At 37.6% G+C, this 14,756-nt stretch overlaps 1 long non-coding RNA gene across 1 annotated transcript in view; it reads left to right on the forward strand.

Annotated features, from left to right (window-relative positions):
* LOC309635319 overlaps positions 1 to 14,461 on the forward strand; it is a 545,314-nt gene extending 530,853 nt beyond the window's left edge. The window contains exon 2 of the long non-coding RNA XR_014248761.1: positions 12,999 to 14,461. This is a non-coding gene — a long non-coding RNA (uncharacterized lncRNA). The remainder of the gene's footprint in view (positions 1 to 12,998) is intronic.
* The last annotated feature ends 295 nt before the right edge of the window (positions 14,462 to 14,756 follow it).

Below are 14,756 nucleotides of genomic sequence, written 5' to 3' on the forward strand. Positions count from 1 at the left end.
CCACTGTCCTGAGACACCACTCAGAGATGCTAGTCTCGTCTATTGGCCACATGGAGAAGAACAGAGGTGCCCCAGCAGAACAATCAGCATTCATTTCCAGACGTGTGAATAACCTAATCCAGCCAAAGATGCAGATGAATGCAGATGATTGAGTCCAGGAGAAACCAGCGAAAAAAAAAAAAAAAAAAAAACACCCAGAGAACCCGTGGAATCCTGAGAATTAACAGACAATTGTTGTTTTGACTAAACACTAAAACATGTGGCATTAGTTTTGGCACCACGTTGTAGGAGGAAAATATAAAAGCATCAAGGAGAGTGTTGGTGGATTCTGGGAGAACAATGAAGGAATTACTACTGAAGGCTTGAGAAAGAGACATCCATATTATGCAGTGGAGAAACAGAGACAACGTCATCTGAAAAATGTGGCAGATAAAAAATATACCTAATGAGCTTGTGAATCTGAGCAAGGAAACTTCCAGACAGAATGTGAAAACTGTCAAATGGCTTCTTATAGCTTCATATGATAAGGTACGAGAAGGTAAAGACAAAGTTCAAGGAGCAAGAAAAATCTGCAGGAATTATAGAAGACCCAGTACATATTATGGGTTGGAAAATAAACCTGTTTATCTTCTCTATATTCTGCCCACAAAAAGATTTTTAAAATACAAATTGGCCTCATGGTAAACTTGAAATTAAGGCTGTTAAGCTCTCAGAAAATTAAGTTGCTACTCTAGGCTGGGAGAAAAGAACATCTGAAAATCATAAAGGCATTATCCCTTAGAAGTTTCACATATTCTTCAAATAGCAAGAAGTCCATCTGAAAATGAACTGTGAATTTATCTTTTAGATCATGGAGGAAATGTCAGTCAGATTCATAGGAAACTAGAAAATATTAAGAGAAAGTTATCAACAAAAACAGTACTAGTTTGAGCTAAAAGGGACAGTGACAGATTAAAATAAACAGAATACTTTGAGAAAGATACTCAGCTGCAAACAGGGCTATTTCTTATTGTAAAAAAAGAAAGAAAAGAAACAAACAAAGAAGGAATGTCTCCCCAGAAGGCAGACCATGAACCCAAGGTCTTGAGCCAAAGGCCCAGAGGGAAGAGACAAGAGCTGATGAGAAAAAAAAGCTTAGAGAACCACTCCTAGAAAGTGGAAATAAATCATTATCAAATACCATTTTCTATTCTAGGAGTAGGAGGAAGTGGTGGCATGTGTCCAAATGAAGTTCAGAATCACTGGAATTTCCATAGACCATTGATTATGTGCCTTCTTTCCCTCACTTTTTAAAATGGAAATTTCTATTGTAGTTATCCCCATACTTTTTTCACCATTATCTGTTGGGAAGGGAGAGTGATGGATAAATTATCTCTTTCTTTCACAAATCTCTGGACTAAGAGAACTCACACATGGAAGGTCTCACCCAACCTGATACAAATCATGAGATCAAAGCATTCAATCCTGATGCCTTGATTTGATGAAACTTTGTTGGGGTCTTTGGAAGGGTGAATGCATTTTGCATACCAGAACTTTGTAAATAATTTCTGCCAGAAGACAGACTACAGAAGATTAACAGTGCCATGAATTTTTTGCAGCTTCTCCCAGCAAGAAGTAGGGACTGTTTCCCCACCACTTGAATCTAGGCTGTTCTTGTGGTTTGTTTTGATCGATATAATGTAGTAGAAGTGACAAGTACTGTAGTCGAAGCCACAGAGGCATTTCAAATTCAACCATTCCCCCTTAGAGTGCTAGGCTGACACTAGTGAAGGAAGCAGGTTTAGCCTGGTAGAGGAGGAGAGGCCACACGGAGGAGAACCAAGGTGTCCCAGGCAACTGCCAGACGTGAGTGAGAACATTTTGGACTGTCCAGCCTAGCTAACCCTCTTGTTAAATGTAGCCACGCAAGTGGGTTGGGAGAAATCAACAAAAGGAACCTCCCAGCCAACCCACAGAATCCTAAGAACAATCCTTGTTTTAGCCTGGTAACTTTTGGAGTGATTTTTTAAATGTAGCATTATATAACTGATAAATACATTGTTGTTCACTAATGTACCGTACTTTTAAAGGAGTTTGTTTGCAAAAGGCAAAGGTAAGGTTTTAGTTTGAAAGATAGGTTGATTCAATGGATGTGTGTTTGTGTATGCAAATTTTTTAAAATGGGGAAATCTGGAACACATTTGGCAGATGGAACAAAATATAACAAGGTATGAGTTAACATTATTAGGAATGAGAAGAGGTCATTCCGATCTACGTGGCAGAGATTAAAATGGTAAATAGTTATTATAAGCAACTATATGCCAACAAAAGTAAGAAATATCAACACAAATGAGAAATTCCTAGAGTGGTCAAGATGTAGTAGAAAACTTGAACAATACAATTATTAATGATATTAAGTAATTTAAAAACATTTAAACACACAAATAAAGCTCACATAGCTTTATAGGAATATTTGGTATTAGAGACATAGTAAATTCAACTTTAATCTTATTCTTCCAGAAAATGGAAAATGAAGGAACACTCCCCTATTGATTTTATGAGACTAGTTCCACCTTAACAGTAAAAATTCTAACAAGGACAGTACAAAAAAGAAAAAAAAAATATTGGGCACTCTTACTCAGGGACATAGATGGTAAAATCCTAGAAATTATATCAGCAAAATTGTGACATTTAGTTTTATCATAGAAGTGAAAGCTTGGTTTATTCTTAAAAATGTATAAACTTTAAATACGGGACTTTATCGGTGTAAAAGAGCAAAAAAAAAAAAAAAAGATTTTCTCAATAGGTAAAAAAATAAAAAATACACCCTGCACAAACTTATTCAGTTGCCTTGGTAGGTCATTAGGTGAAGCAGTCATATATGTAGCTGCCTATTTCACTATTTCGTTCCCCTTTGTTTTGACTATGGGGAAAAAAAAAATCACAGAATGGAATCTGTATCCTCTTGTATATTAGCCCAACTTACTTCACAAGGTATTACTTCCCAGCCAGAGCCATAATTGAGTTTTTAAAATTCCATTTCACCATTCTCTTTGGTTTGTTGCTTCTGGCTGGTGGGGTACACAATAGGGAAAGATCATTGAATACCATGGCATCAGCCCACTGTCTTTCTTCTCTTGCCAGAGGCTGAATTCTTTCGTTCGAAGCAATATTGTATAGAACTTTCTAACAATAAATAAAGCTTTCTAATTCCTTAAAAGTTGTTTCTGGCAGAAGTAGACAAGGAAACCAAATCCATATCTAGTGTAAGAATCTAGTCCACTGAGAACATATTCTGTCTGCTGTCGTCTCTAAGATAAAAAAGGTCTAATAGAATTGACTTATCACCAGATGACTGGACATTGTTCTCTGCCCCTGGAAGATAGGGCACCGAGCAGTGGCTGTAGCCAGATCAAATATGAGATGGGGACGGGGTGCAGTGAGGATTGGGTGGGGGTGGGTTACTTGTTGAAAAGTTAACGAAAAACATCTCTTTGGGCCTCTTCCTTTGTAAGTCCAGCGGGCAAACACTCAGGCTGATAGTGAGAAAGAATGATAGTGACAGGATAAGTCTTTTTTTTTTTTTAATTATTATTTATTTATTTGGCTGTGTTGGGTCTTCGTTTCTGTGCGAGGGCTTTCTCTAGTTGCGGCAAGCGGGGGCCACTCTTCATCGCGGTGCGCGGGCCTCTCACTATCGCGGCCTCTCTTGTTGCGGAGCACAGGCTCCAGACGCGCAGGCTCAGTAATTGTGGCTCACGGGCTTAGTTGCTCCGCGGCATGTGGGATCTTCCCAGACCAGGGCTCGAACCCGTGTCCCCTGCATTGGCAGGCAGATTCTCAACTACTGTGCCACCAGGGAAGCCCCCAGGATAAGTCTTTTTTTTTGTTTTTTTTTAACACCTGATCATTGAGTGTCTCCTCATGTATACTGAGTGTTTATATTGGAAACAAATATTTTTACTCCTTAGGCCTCTTCTGTATGATTCATCCATATAATCTGGGCATGCCCAACTTGATGGCTCAGTAGATGAGATAATACCCAGTTCAAAATGAGCTTATCAGGGTTTTTTTACTCAGAGGACGTGAATTTCCTCCCAAACACTATTGTTCTACACTGCAATTTCCCATCAGCAATTGACATCAGCAGTCTCCAGAGAGCATTGCAGTCTGACAACAGGCACCTTGGACATGCTTGATTTCAACAGATTATAAGCACAAGGGGCAACACTTTTTGCACTGCAAATTGGGCCAGCTGGAGGGCCTACACTGCTCTGAATCCCACGCAAAACTCTCAGTATTCTTGGTTACTAACTAAATAGATAGGAGTAGCATTTCCAAATATGTGTAACAATTGAGCAACCCACTAAATTTGGCATATGTCATCTACAAATCCAAAGTGATCCAGTAGGCATTGTGCCTTTTTCACAGTTAGGAGGTCCAGGATGCAAGTCATCTGACACTTTGGAAGGGGTATTCCAACATCCTGAGACGCCTGAACAGCCGAAAAACGTATTTCAATGGTATGCACCTAAAAGTCCTTTAGTGTATTTTCCATTGTCTAGTATGCATGTATCTTTCAAGGGATCTAGGATACTTGCTACTTACCAGTCAATATACCCTATTGGCATGGACAATCAATGTAATAGACCAGCATGATTTCCTATAGGAAACAAGATAATTAAGGTCCCACTGAGCTAAATGATGAAGCCAACCCAGGAACTGATGGAGCCTTGTGGCAAAACAGTACAATTATACTCTGCCAGCTGACAGTAAGTGACTTCTGATGCTCTTTGTTTTTGGTATTGAGGAAAAAATGCATTGATCAGCTTGAAAGCTAATTTCGCAGGTGTCAGGGACTATATTTACTATCTCCATTAAGGAGAAAATGCAACAGGAGACGCCTCTTCATTGAGCTTATGATAGACCACTGTCATTCTCAGACCACTATCATTCATCAGCCTTCTACATAGGCCACAGTTTAATGGGACTGTGATGGGGTAACCACCTCAGTGGATGGAAATTGCATCCTTCCAATTCTTGGGGCAAAAACTATGGAATCATTCTTGATTTCTCTCCTCTCACATGCACATCCAATTTGTCAAGAAATTCTATCAGGCTTATATGACTGTGATAGCCTCCAAACTGCTCTCTTACCTTCATCTTTGTCCCCTACCATTGATTTTCATTGTAGCAACAGAGAAATACTTCTAAAATATAAGGCAGATCATGTCACTCTTCCTCTCAAAATGCTGCAGTGCTTCTCCACTTCACTCATAGAAAAGAATGAAGTCCTTTACAGTGGCTTCCAAAACTCTGTGGGTTCTAGGTCTTCATTCGGTCTCTGAGTTCATCTCCTGATCTCTTTGTTCATTCAGCTCCAGCCACACTGGCATCCTTGCTGTTTCTCAGACACACCAGTCACACTCTTGCCTTAACTTCTTTGTTCTAGCTGTTTCTGGTACATGGAATGTTTTTCTCCTATAAATCCAAATTTCTAGCCTCCTTACTTTCTTTAAATCTTTGCTCAAAGCCATCTGCTCAATGAGGCCTCCTCTGGTCACCCTATTTACTACAGCAAACTCTCCTCCTTCCCCATTACTTGCAGAGTTCTGCTGATTCCCCATACTCTGCTTTATATTTTTTTCCTGTATATTTTTCCTTTTTTCCTATATGTTTCACCTTTAATATGCAACATATTTAATTTATTTTACTTACTCATGCTTATTAGTATTTATTTTCCTTTGCTATAATGTGATCCCCATGGTGATAGACTCTTTGTCTGCTTTGGTCATTGATGTGCCCTAAGAGCATAGAGTTGTATGTGGCGTATAGCAGGTACTCACAAAATATTTGAGGAATCCATGAATGGATAGACAGATGAATCTTAAATGGATGTTGAGTGAAATAAGGCAAGTTGCAGAAAATGCATACCATATGATTCCATTTACATAAAGAAGAAAAAATGAAAACTATAACATGTTGTTTAGCAACTCATCCATACATGTTAAACTGTGAAGAAAAACAAAGGAATCATAAGCACAAACGTCAAAATAGTAGTTATTCTGAGGTGTAGGGAGGAAAATGTAATTCAGGTGAGGGACACCAGTTACTTTAAAGAGAGAGATGGTGTTCTAATAGCTATTTGAGTAGAAGGCAAAATGGTATTTGATTTATTATTCATTGTATGCTTTTTGCTTCATATACAAGAAGTAATTAATAAAATAATATATTAATTTTTAATTTAAAAATGTATTAGTATAAACATTGTTTTAAATACACATTCATTTAGATGTTAGATGCTAGATACTGTCCTTGATGCTGGGAATATCAGTGAACAAAACAGAAAAGCAAAACAAAACAACAAAAACAAACAAAAAAAACCCTTTGTCTTCCCAGAGTTTAATTATAGTGTGGGAGATAGTAAAAAAATAAATATGTAGCTCCGCAGTCTCTCAGATATTCATAAGTATAGTGGAAGTGGCACTTTACATATGAACATCAGGGAAGACCTCACTGAACTAAGGCCTGAGGAACAGGGGAATCCAACTCATAGGGAGATCTCGGGAAAATTATTTTAGGCAGATGGAAAAGCTGGTGTGTTTATTCCTGACTTGAGAGTATTTAGGGAATAATGTGTCCTATGTGACTCAAGAGCCAAGAGGTCAAAGGATAGAGCTATAAAATATGAGGCCAAACTCTATTATAAGGACCTTAGATTGTAGTCTGAATTAGGTAGGAAGACTCTGAAGGTTTGATCAAAGGAATACTATAATGGAGCATTTAAAAATAAAGGCATTCTGGCAGCTGTGTTGAGAATCAACCGTGGGGAGATGAGGGCAGAGTTAGGGAGAAGACCTGCTAAAAGACCCCTGTAGTAACCCAGGCAGAGAAAATTGGGACATGGACCAGTGTATCACAGAGGACGTGGTGAGGCGTTGTCAGATCCTGGACACGTTTTGAAGCTTTTCCTGATGGATTGGATGTGAGTTGTGAGAGAAAAAGAGGAGTCAAGGATGGCATGAACGTTCATAACCTGAGCAATAAGATGGAGCTATGTACTGATAGGGAAGACTGTACACTGTAGAACAATCTTTTGTTCTGTCTCAATCTTTTTGGCTGATATAAACTGGGTGGCTTATAAACAATGGAAATTTATTTCTTACAGTTTTGGAGACTGGAAGTCTAAGACCAAGGCGCCAGCAGATTGGGTGTCTGGTGAGAGCCTGCTTCCTGGTTCATAAGTGGCTGTATTTTTGTTGTGTTCTCGCACAGCAGAAGGGGTGAAGGAGTTCTCTGGGGCCTCTGTTGTAAGGGCACCGATCCCATTCATGAGCTAATCACCTCCCAAAGGCCCCACCTCCAAATACCGTCATACTAAGGGTTTGGTTTCAGCATATGAATTTTGAGGGGACACAGACCTTCAGTCTATGGCAATTAGGATCCAGATTCAGATTTAGATGTTTCAAATTTGAGACATAGTGTGGAGTAAGCAATGGGTATACAGACCTGGAGTTCAGGGAAGAGGTCTAAAGATAACATTTTGTGAATCATCAGAAAATAAATGGCTTTTAAAGCCATGCTACTGGATGGAATAATCTCAGGCCTGTGTGTAGACAGGATGTTTTCGAAGACTAAGCCCTGGAGCCCTCCAACATTTGAAGTCAGAGAGTTGAGGAGAAGCCAGTAAAGGAGTTTGAGGATGGCTGGCTCGGGAAGATGACCAAGAAAGTGTGGCGTTCAGTCCCGAGGCTGTGCTCAAGGTGTTTAACTAAGAAATGAGTGATCGATTGTGTCAAATGTTGCCATTATGCCAAAAAAAAAAAAAGAAAAAAAAAGTTAAGGACTTGAAATTGTTTCTGGAGTAACACGGAGAAAACCTAGGTAAGAACTGTTTTTTGGAACATTAAGAGTAAAATGAATATGAATGGAAATGGTGAGTATAGACACCAGAAAGCTAAACAATTGTTAGTTTCAATCAAAGAAAGGATAGTTTAAATTCCCTTGAATCTAAATAGGAAGTTTACTTCTTAATATTTCTTGATCGTGCTTCTGAGAATAGTCATATCTCTACTTGGTCCCTGGCTCACTGGGTGGTTTGGATCAACAGTTGATGGGAGTATTTTGTGAGTCATTCGGCTTTGTTCACCATAAGTAGAATATTTTACAATCCATTTCCATTCCCTTCCCTCCATAGAATCAAAATGTTCTTGGCATGCACGGTTCCTGGGAATCTACCAGGGCATGGCGCACCCGTTTCCTTGTGGGAAACTTCAGCAATCACCATTTGGAATCAGCCGCCAGCTGTTAACAGGAACAATGTTTCAGTGGTAGAGCTGAGGCCAGTTGGAGTAGAGATCTTGAGCTTATTATTCTTTGAAGGATGTTGATGCTAGTGAACGAGCATCATATTCTTTCTTCCAAGATTTCTAGTCATCATAGCTAAGACATTTTTACATACTATACAATTTATATTCAATTTTCTTTTGAAAAGATATTGGGTTACTGCATGCAAAATATGCCCCATTGTTTGCAAGACCTACACACTCGTGAATTTAGTAAATGTGGAAGGGGAAGTTTTTTCTTCACTTTTACACAGCATTATTAACTTTATCTGTCACTAACTTTCTACTTAGATTCCTTAAAACCCCACTGATTCTTTCCCTGGTTATTTGCTTCTTTTATTGATCTCTCTTTTCCAAAGCCATAGGCAGTACCAAGCACAACAAACAATTTAAGGTCTTTATTTGTCTCTTGAGTCAAACAGTTTAAAACCCATCTGATGATATTATCTCAGCCTATAAACTTTATAGTGGGCCTCAATAAAAAAACTTTATGTTTTCAAAGCATAATCTCATTCTAATTTCTTTTTTTTTCTGTTGTCACACAAGACCCTACCTTAGTTGCCCACTACATTTATTCTATCAATTTTGGATTTGCTGAACAGTGGTATATAAACATTCATTGGTTTTAATTACCCATATCACACATTCTTATGCATTTGTTCCATAAAAATACATTAAATATACAGCTTCCTTTTTTCTGGTGTGCCACTGTAAAGGGTGTCTGAGGTACTGTTTACTCCCATTTAGTTATATCCTCAGGGTTATCATTTGTTATCCTGCAGAGTTCAGTAGTGTTCCAATTCTCTAGCTGTTTTCTAACTACATAATGATTTTTCTAGACTCTCTTTATGTTCGTGACTCTGAAATAAAACATTTTATCTGACGAAGAAGCTGACTCATTTTATCAAATAACATATTTTATGTATCCACTCACATCTAACTGCTGCTGACTTGTTTAATAAAAATTTTTTCTTCTCCCCCAAGTTTCAAGCTCTGTCTTTATGGAAATCATTTTTATTTTCATTACAATGGCATAAAGAATTATCAGCATTTCTTAGACTAGGGCTAAAGGACTTGTTGGACTTGGCGTTTCTTTATACATCAGACTGTCGGTCATATGGCATGCAAGGAACGGGTGATAAAGTAGTGAGCAAGATAGACACAGAACCTACTGTCACAGACCATTAATCAGGGGTGCAACCAATAGAACAGGTAGAGTGAATGATAGGGGTAGTATAGGATGCCAGACAGTCCCTTAGGCTTGAATATTTCTCCACACTTCATTCCGGTGCCCCTCGTGACTCCATGGTAGAATGCTATTCACCTGATATTCATATTTCCTGCATTTAAGAGTCTTATCTTAAAGGGATGAGACATAGAGTAGGTGTTTCATGAGCAGCAGGTATTTTGAGGTCTGAGGACTTGGGAAAGGCAGTAGGAACAAGACAACTACAACTCTGCCAACTTCAGGATTTTGCTCAGTGTTAGAACTATGGGATTATATTGTTGGAATTCAAGGAGGATATTTTAGTATAATGCTTTTTTACGCCATAGGATCCTCATCTTTCACCTGTCATCCTGTGATTGTTTCAAACCCTTATGCCAACTTTTCCCTCTGAAACCTGTGTCTCTATTAAAAGGAGCTTGGTCAGAATATTCTCTAGTAAATCCACTTATTTTAATTTGCCGTGAAGAGCAAATGTGAACATGCCCCAACCACTATCACTATCCTGAATCCAAAATTTGTAGAACTTGGGGAGGGGGCAGGGGATGAATAGAGAAAATTGTGACATGCTGCTAATTCATGATGTACTCCATGCTTAGTTGAGGCTATATTATGCCCGACCAAGAGAAGTGACACATGAAGGCCAGGTAAATCTGCAGAGGCAGGATAAGAGAGATAGTAAAAGATGAATAATATGGAAGGTGCAGTTAGATGGGCGATATACGCAGAAAGCTTCAGCAATAAATATTTAGTAGAATTTACAGAAAGCATCCAGAGCACAACATTTAGGAGTTTCAGAAGAAGAAAACACAATAATAGGTGCTGGCTTTCCAGGGTGAGATACCAATCCTGGTACCCACATAAGGGCTCAACCTTACAGCACATGACCTCAACCTGTTAATTGAAATATGAGTTTTGCCTAAGAAGTCAGATAATAAATAATCCAGAAGGAAGCAACAATGAAACTGAACTGATGCTGGACCAGTGAGCTAAAGTCCTAAACTGTATGTTTCATTTTCCTGTGACAGAGGGGGAGATTTACAATAAAGAAATGCTGAATGATCTCAATTTATAAAATTAGGGAATTACAGAGGAGACTCAAGGTAAAAATTCTGATCTCAGGCTTTTCTTCTAGTCAGTTGGATTGGTTTAATTTTAAATACACAAATAATAATGTGATCTCTAGTTTTATGGAGTGACTTACATCTCCTTATAAATCCATAATTTTGTATCTTGCTTTGTTAACCTAAAATTCCCTCTACAGTTAAGTTGATGTATATAAATACTGTCCTTCCTTTGGAATATCAAAGTAGATTTACTTGGACAAAATGTAGAAACATTTTCAAACTTTGAATATGTGTGGCCAAATTGCTTTTAGGAAAGATAGTATTAAGATTATACAACACACCAGTAATGCACATTTTATAGTATCACTAGCAGTGAGTACTTTTCCTTACATAGGCAAAATTAGTCATTTTATTGTTTGAATAGGCTTTTCTTTGATAATTTGACAGAAGAAATGCATTTAAGAAATTCCTTAGTTAATTCCTCTATTTAAGAAATCTAGTGAAGCATTTATGTTTGCCTTTTATTTTTAAGATTGCCCAAGTATTAAACAATTTTATAAAATCAGTTTAACTCTTTATGAAGACATCATTAAACAAAATGAAAACAAAATGAAATATTTGGCAATATTTTCCTGAACATAACCATTTATTCTTACTCAATTAAAAAAATCAGTATCTTGAGATAAAATTGTATCCATAAACCCTGTTGGCCAATTCTATGCTGTGAAATATGAAATATGTACAAGTGTGTGAATATATTTATAATGTATGGAGAGAGAGAGAGAGAAAATATGCCAAGTTATTTTTGTCTATTATCTATAAGGCAGAAAGAGGCATAATTTAAAAAAAATAATTAAACGAATTTGAAGGGATGACCAATCGATAGCTAACATAATTTGATAGCTCTCATGTTTTGGGTAAGCAAAACTTGGCAGCATTAAAGCTTATGCATGTAAAACTCAGTACACAACCCTGTCCCTTCCCTCTCTCCTGGTATGTGAGAGCCAGTCCTGCCAACTCTATAAAAGTAGAGGGAGAATCTCTTACATCAATGAGTGAGTCACCACTGTCAAAGCCTTTACATAGGCAAAATAGAGGATAGTTATTATTGGTTGAGGTTTGTGAGCCAGAGAAAGTGGTTGAAGTATTCCTTTTATTCAATCGATGTTCATCAGATTTCATAGATGATATTTCTCACAATTATTACACCTACAATTTTGTTAATTTAATTGAAATAAACAAAGCAAGAAACACAGGTGTGATCTTGATAATTTGACTAGAATAAGTAAAATAAGAAGCAGAAGCATTAACTCATCAAAGAAGACCAAAGCAGAGCATAGACGATGGAGCTGGATACCATTAGATTTGGACCCATATCGGAGATGGAAGCTCTTGTGAATTCTTGCTTTCTCATTTCCAAGTGAAAAATAGCAATAGTAACCTCTAAGGAATAAGGAATGGGTTATTGCATTGTACACCCATCAGTTCTCCTTACAAAAAAAAGGCCCTAGACGAAGTGTTATTATTTATAGTTTCACCTGGATGCCAACACACATACCAATTAATTAATTTAGCCACTACTATTCCCAGGAAGAAACCTGGGAAGGTGAAAGGTACTGATCATTGATCATTGGTCACTGATGCTTGATGATCTGTATGGGGCAGAAAGGTGCACCTAGCCTGGAAGCAGTAAGATATCTCATCCTGGAGCAGCAAGAAAGAGACTCACTTAGAATTAAAAGTGGTCGAATGTCTCTCAGCCTTCCCCTCATATTGTGACAACACATGAGTCTTCACTCTTATAAATCAACTTTGATTTTTCTCTGGTAGAGATTCTAAATTTGGGCCGTCTCCCATGTATAGAATTAAAATAATTTATGAAAATGCATTCTGAATCAGTAACAGAAAGTGTTTGCAATGAGGAATTTGATAGAACACATAGCTTAAATGAAATCCCAGACAGAAATAAGATTTTTTTTTTCTTAAATAAACATGTCCAGAATTCAAATGGTATGATAGGATGAACCTAAAGAAAGGCCTTCTTAAATAATGCAAGTCTGCTTTATTTGCAAGCAACCTATTCTATATCGAAACTTTCTTGAGGGCAATGGCCATGTGGAAGAGCCTACAGGGGTGTGGTAGGTTTATTAATGTTTGTAGATATTCATTCACACTTCCTTGTCCACTTCACCCTTGGAGTCCACTTTCTTTTTTTTTTTTTTTTTTTAAATAAAGCTTTTATTTATTTATTTATTTATTTATGGCTGTGTTGGGTCTTCATTTCTGTGCGAGGGCTTTCTCTAGTTGCGGCAAGCGGGGGCCACTCTTCATCGCGGTGCGCGGGCCTCTCACTATCGCGGCCTCTCTTGTTGCGGAGCACAGGCTCCAGACGCGCAGGCTCAGTAGTTGTGGCTCACGGGCCCAGTTGCTCCGCGGCATGTGGGATCCTCCCAGACCAGGGCTCGAACCCGTGTCCCCTGCATTGGCAGGCAGATTCTCAACCACTGCGCCACCAGGGAAGCCCTGGAGTCCACTTTCTATCCCATTAATAGTGGGCTTAATTAGTGACATGTTTTATTTAATGGAATGTAAGTGGATTTGACATACACTACAACTAAGGAGAAGCTTTAGATGTGATCATAAGGTTTGTCTAGTCTCTTGCTAATTCCCACTGCCAGAAGAATGGGCATGCCCTAAATAGTGTTCTCTCTTTCAGTCTTTGTCTTAAAATGGGAGATTTTTTTGAGCAAAGTCATGCTGAATGAAGCAGTCATAACAGCCACCGATAACCTGCAGTCACCAATACCTACGGAGGCGAGGACTACATCAATGTCTTTTCTTGTAAAACACCGTGTGGGTTGACTGTTTAGCAGCAAAGCCGACTAATACAAGTGGGAATTTAAACAATGGTTAAATAAATGAACAGATACCTCTTTTAAAAGTGTAATTTAGTAATAGGAAAAAGAAAAACATAAACACACATTATTAACTACTGTTTTGTTTTTAAAATATTTTATTTATTCTATGTAGTCCTAATAATTCTTTCTTTTCATTATAACTCCTGAAGAATGGTTCTTGAGTTCTAATTGTAAGCAGGATTTTAATTATAAAGAAATCGGGATGCTCTTTAAATAGTGGCCAATTTTCCATAAATATTATGGTTCAGTCATAAGAAATGTACTACTTACAGAGAGAAAGCATTCAGATATTTCTTCATTACAAAATTAACGAAATAGGAATAAGTGCTATGACAATATGAGCCTTACTTCCAATATTTATCAACCTACCATGATTTTCAATTAGCTTTGCAACTCAAAGTTGAATAAATGTCCTTCAGGAGAGTGATGAGCATATGCAGATTAATATTAACAACGACTTTGTTCATTAGTTAACAACTTTATTCAAGTCACCGCCAGCCTGATTGTAGAAGCTTCAAGCAAGTTTTCTGACATTAAAATCATATGCATAAACACAGAATGCCTAAATTCACAGCATCATAATTTTTGGATTAAAAATGTTTAAATAGGAAGATATTAAGGAAATCTAGTAAAATTTCAATATAAGTGACAAGGACGTGTGCAAGTCAAGCAATTGGCATTAATCTGAACAAGGCCTCAGATTTTGTTTCCAGTTTCATTATTTGCATTAATTATGTATTAGCAGTTTATTTTTTATGCATGAGAACTGAGAGAGAGATACCAATCCAACTGTGTATCATAATTGTCCTTTCAGAAGCAAAAAATGTTTCATAGCAAATATTGCAAAAGATTAAGGGCCCCATTTTAGCTTTATGTTCCTATGATTGTGTTTAATCTCATTTTTCCAATTCACTGCTGAACTGATATGCAATGCTATTATTTCATAAATTCTACTTTTCAATATGTTCAATGAAGATGACACCATGCATCTTGAAATTAGCTTCCTATTTTCAAGAAGGTTTTTGAGGCTTGTGATTCATTGCTTTTCGAAAATGTACACGTTTCTAGGTGTCGTCTTCAGCCGTAAGATGACAACATTTTAAATATGTCATTAAAATGCATCCTACCTGATTTGTAGAGGGAATAAATATTCAAAGGCGTTATCCATGTAATCCTATTAAAGCAGAGTTTGCAAGGAAACGTTTCGCATGCTCTTGAATCT

This window comes from Balaenoptera borealis (genome assembly GCF_965194805.1).
Source record: "Balaenoptera borealis genome assembly, chromosome: 9".
NCBI classification, from domain to species: Eukaryota; Metazoa; Chordata; class Mammalia; order Artiodactyla; family Balaenopteridae; genus Balaenoptera; species Balaenoptera borealis.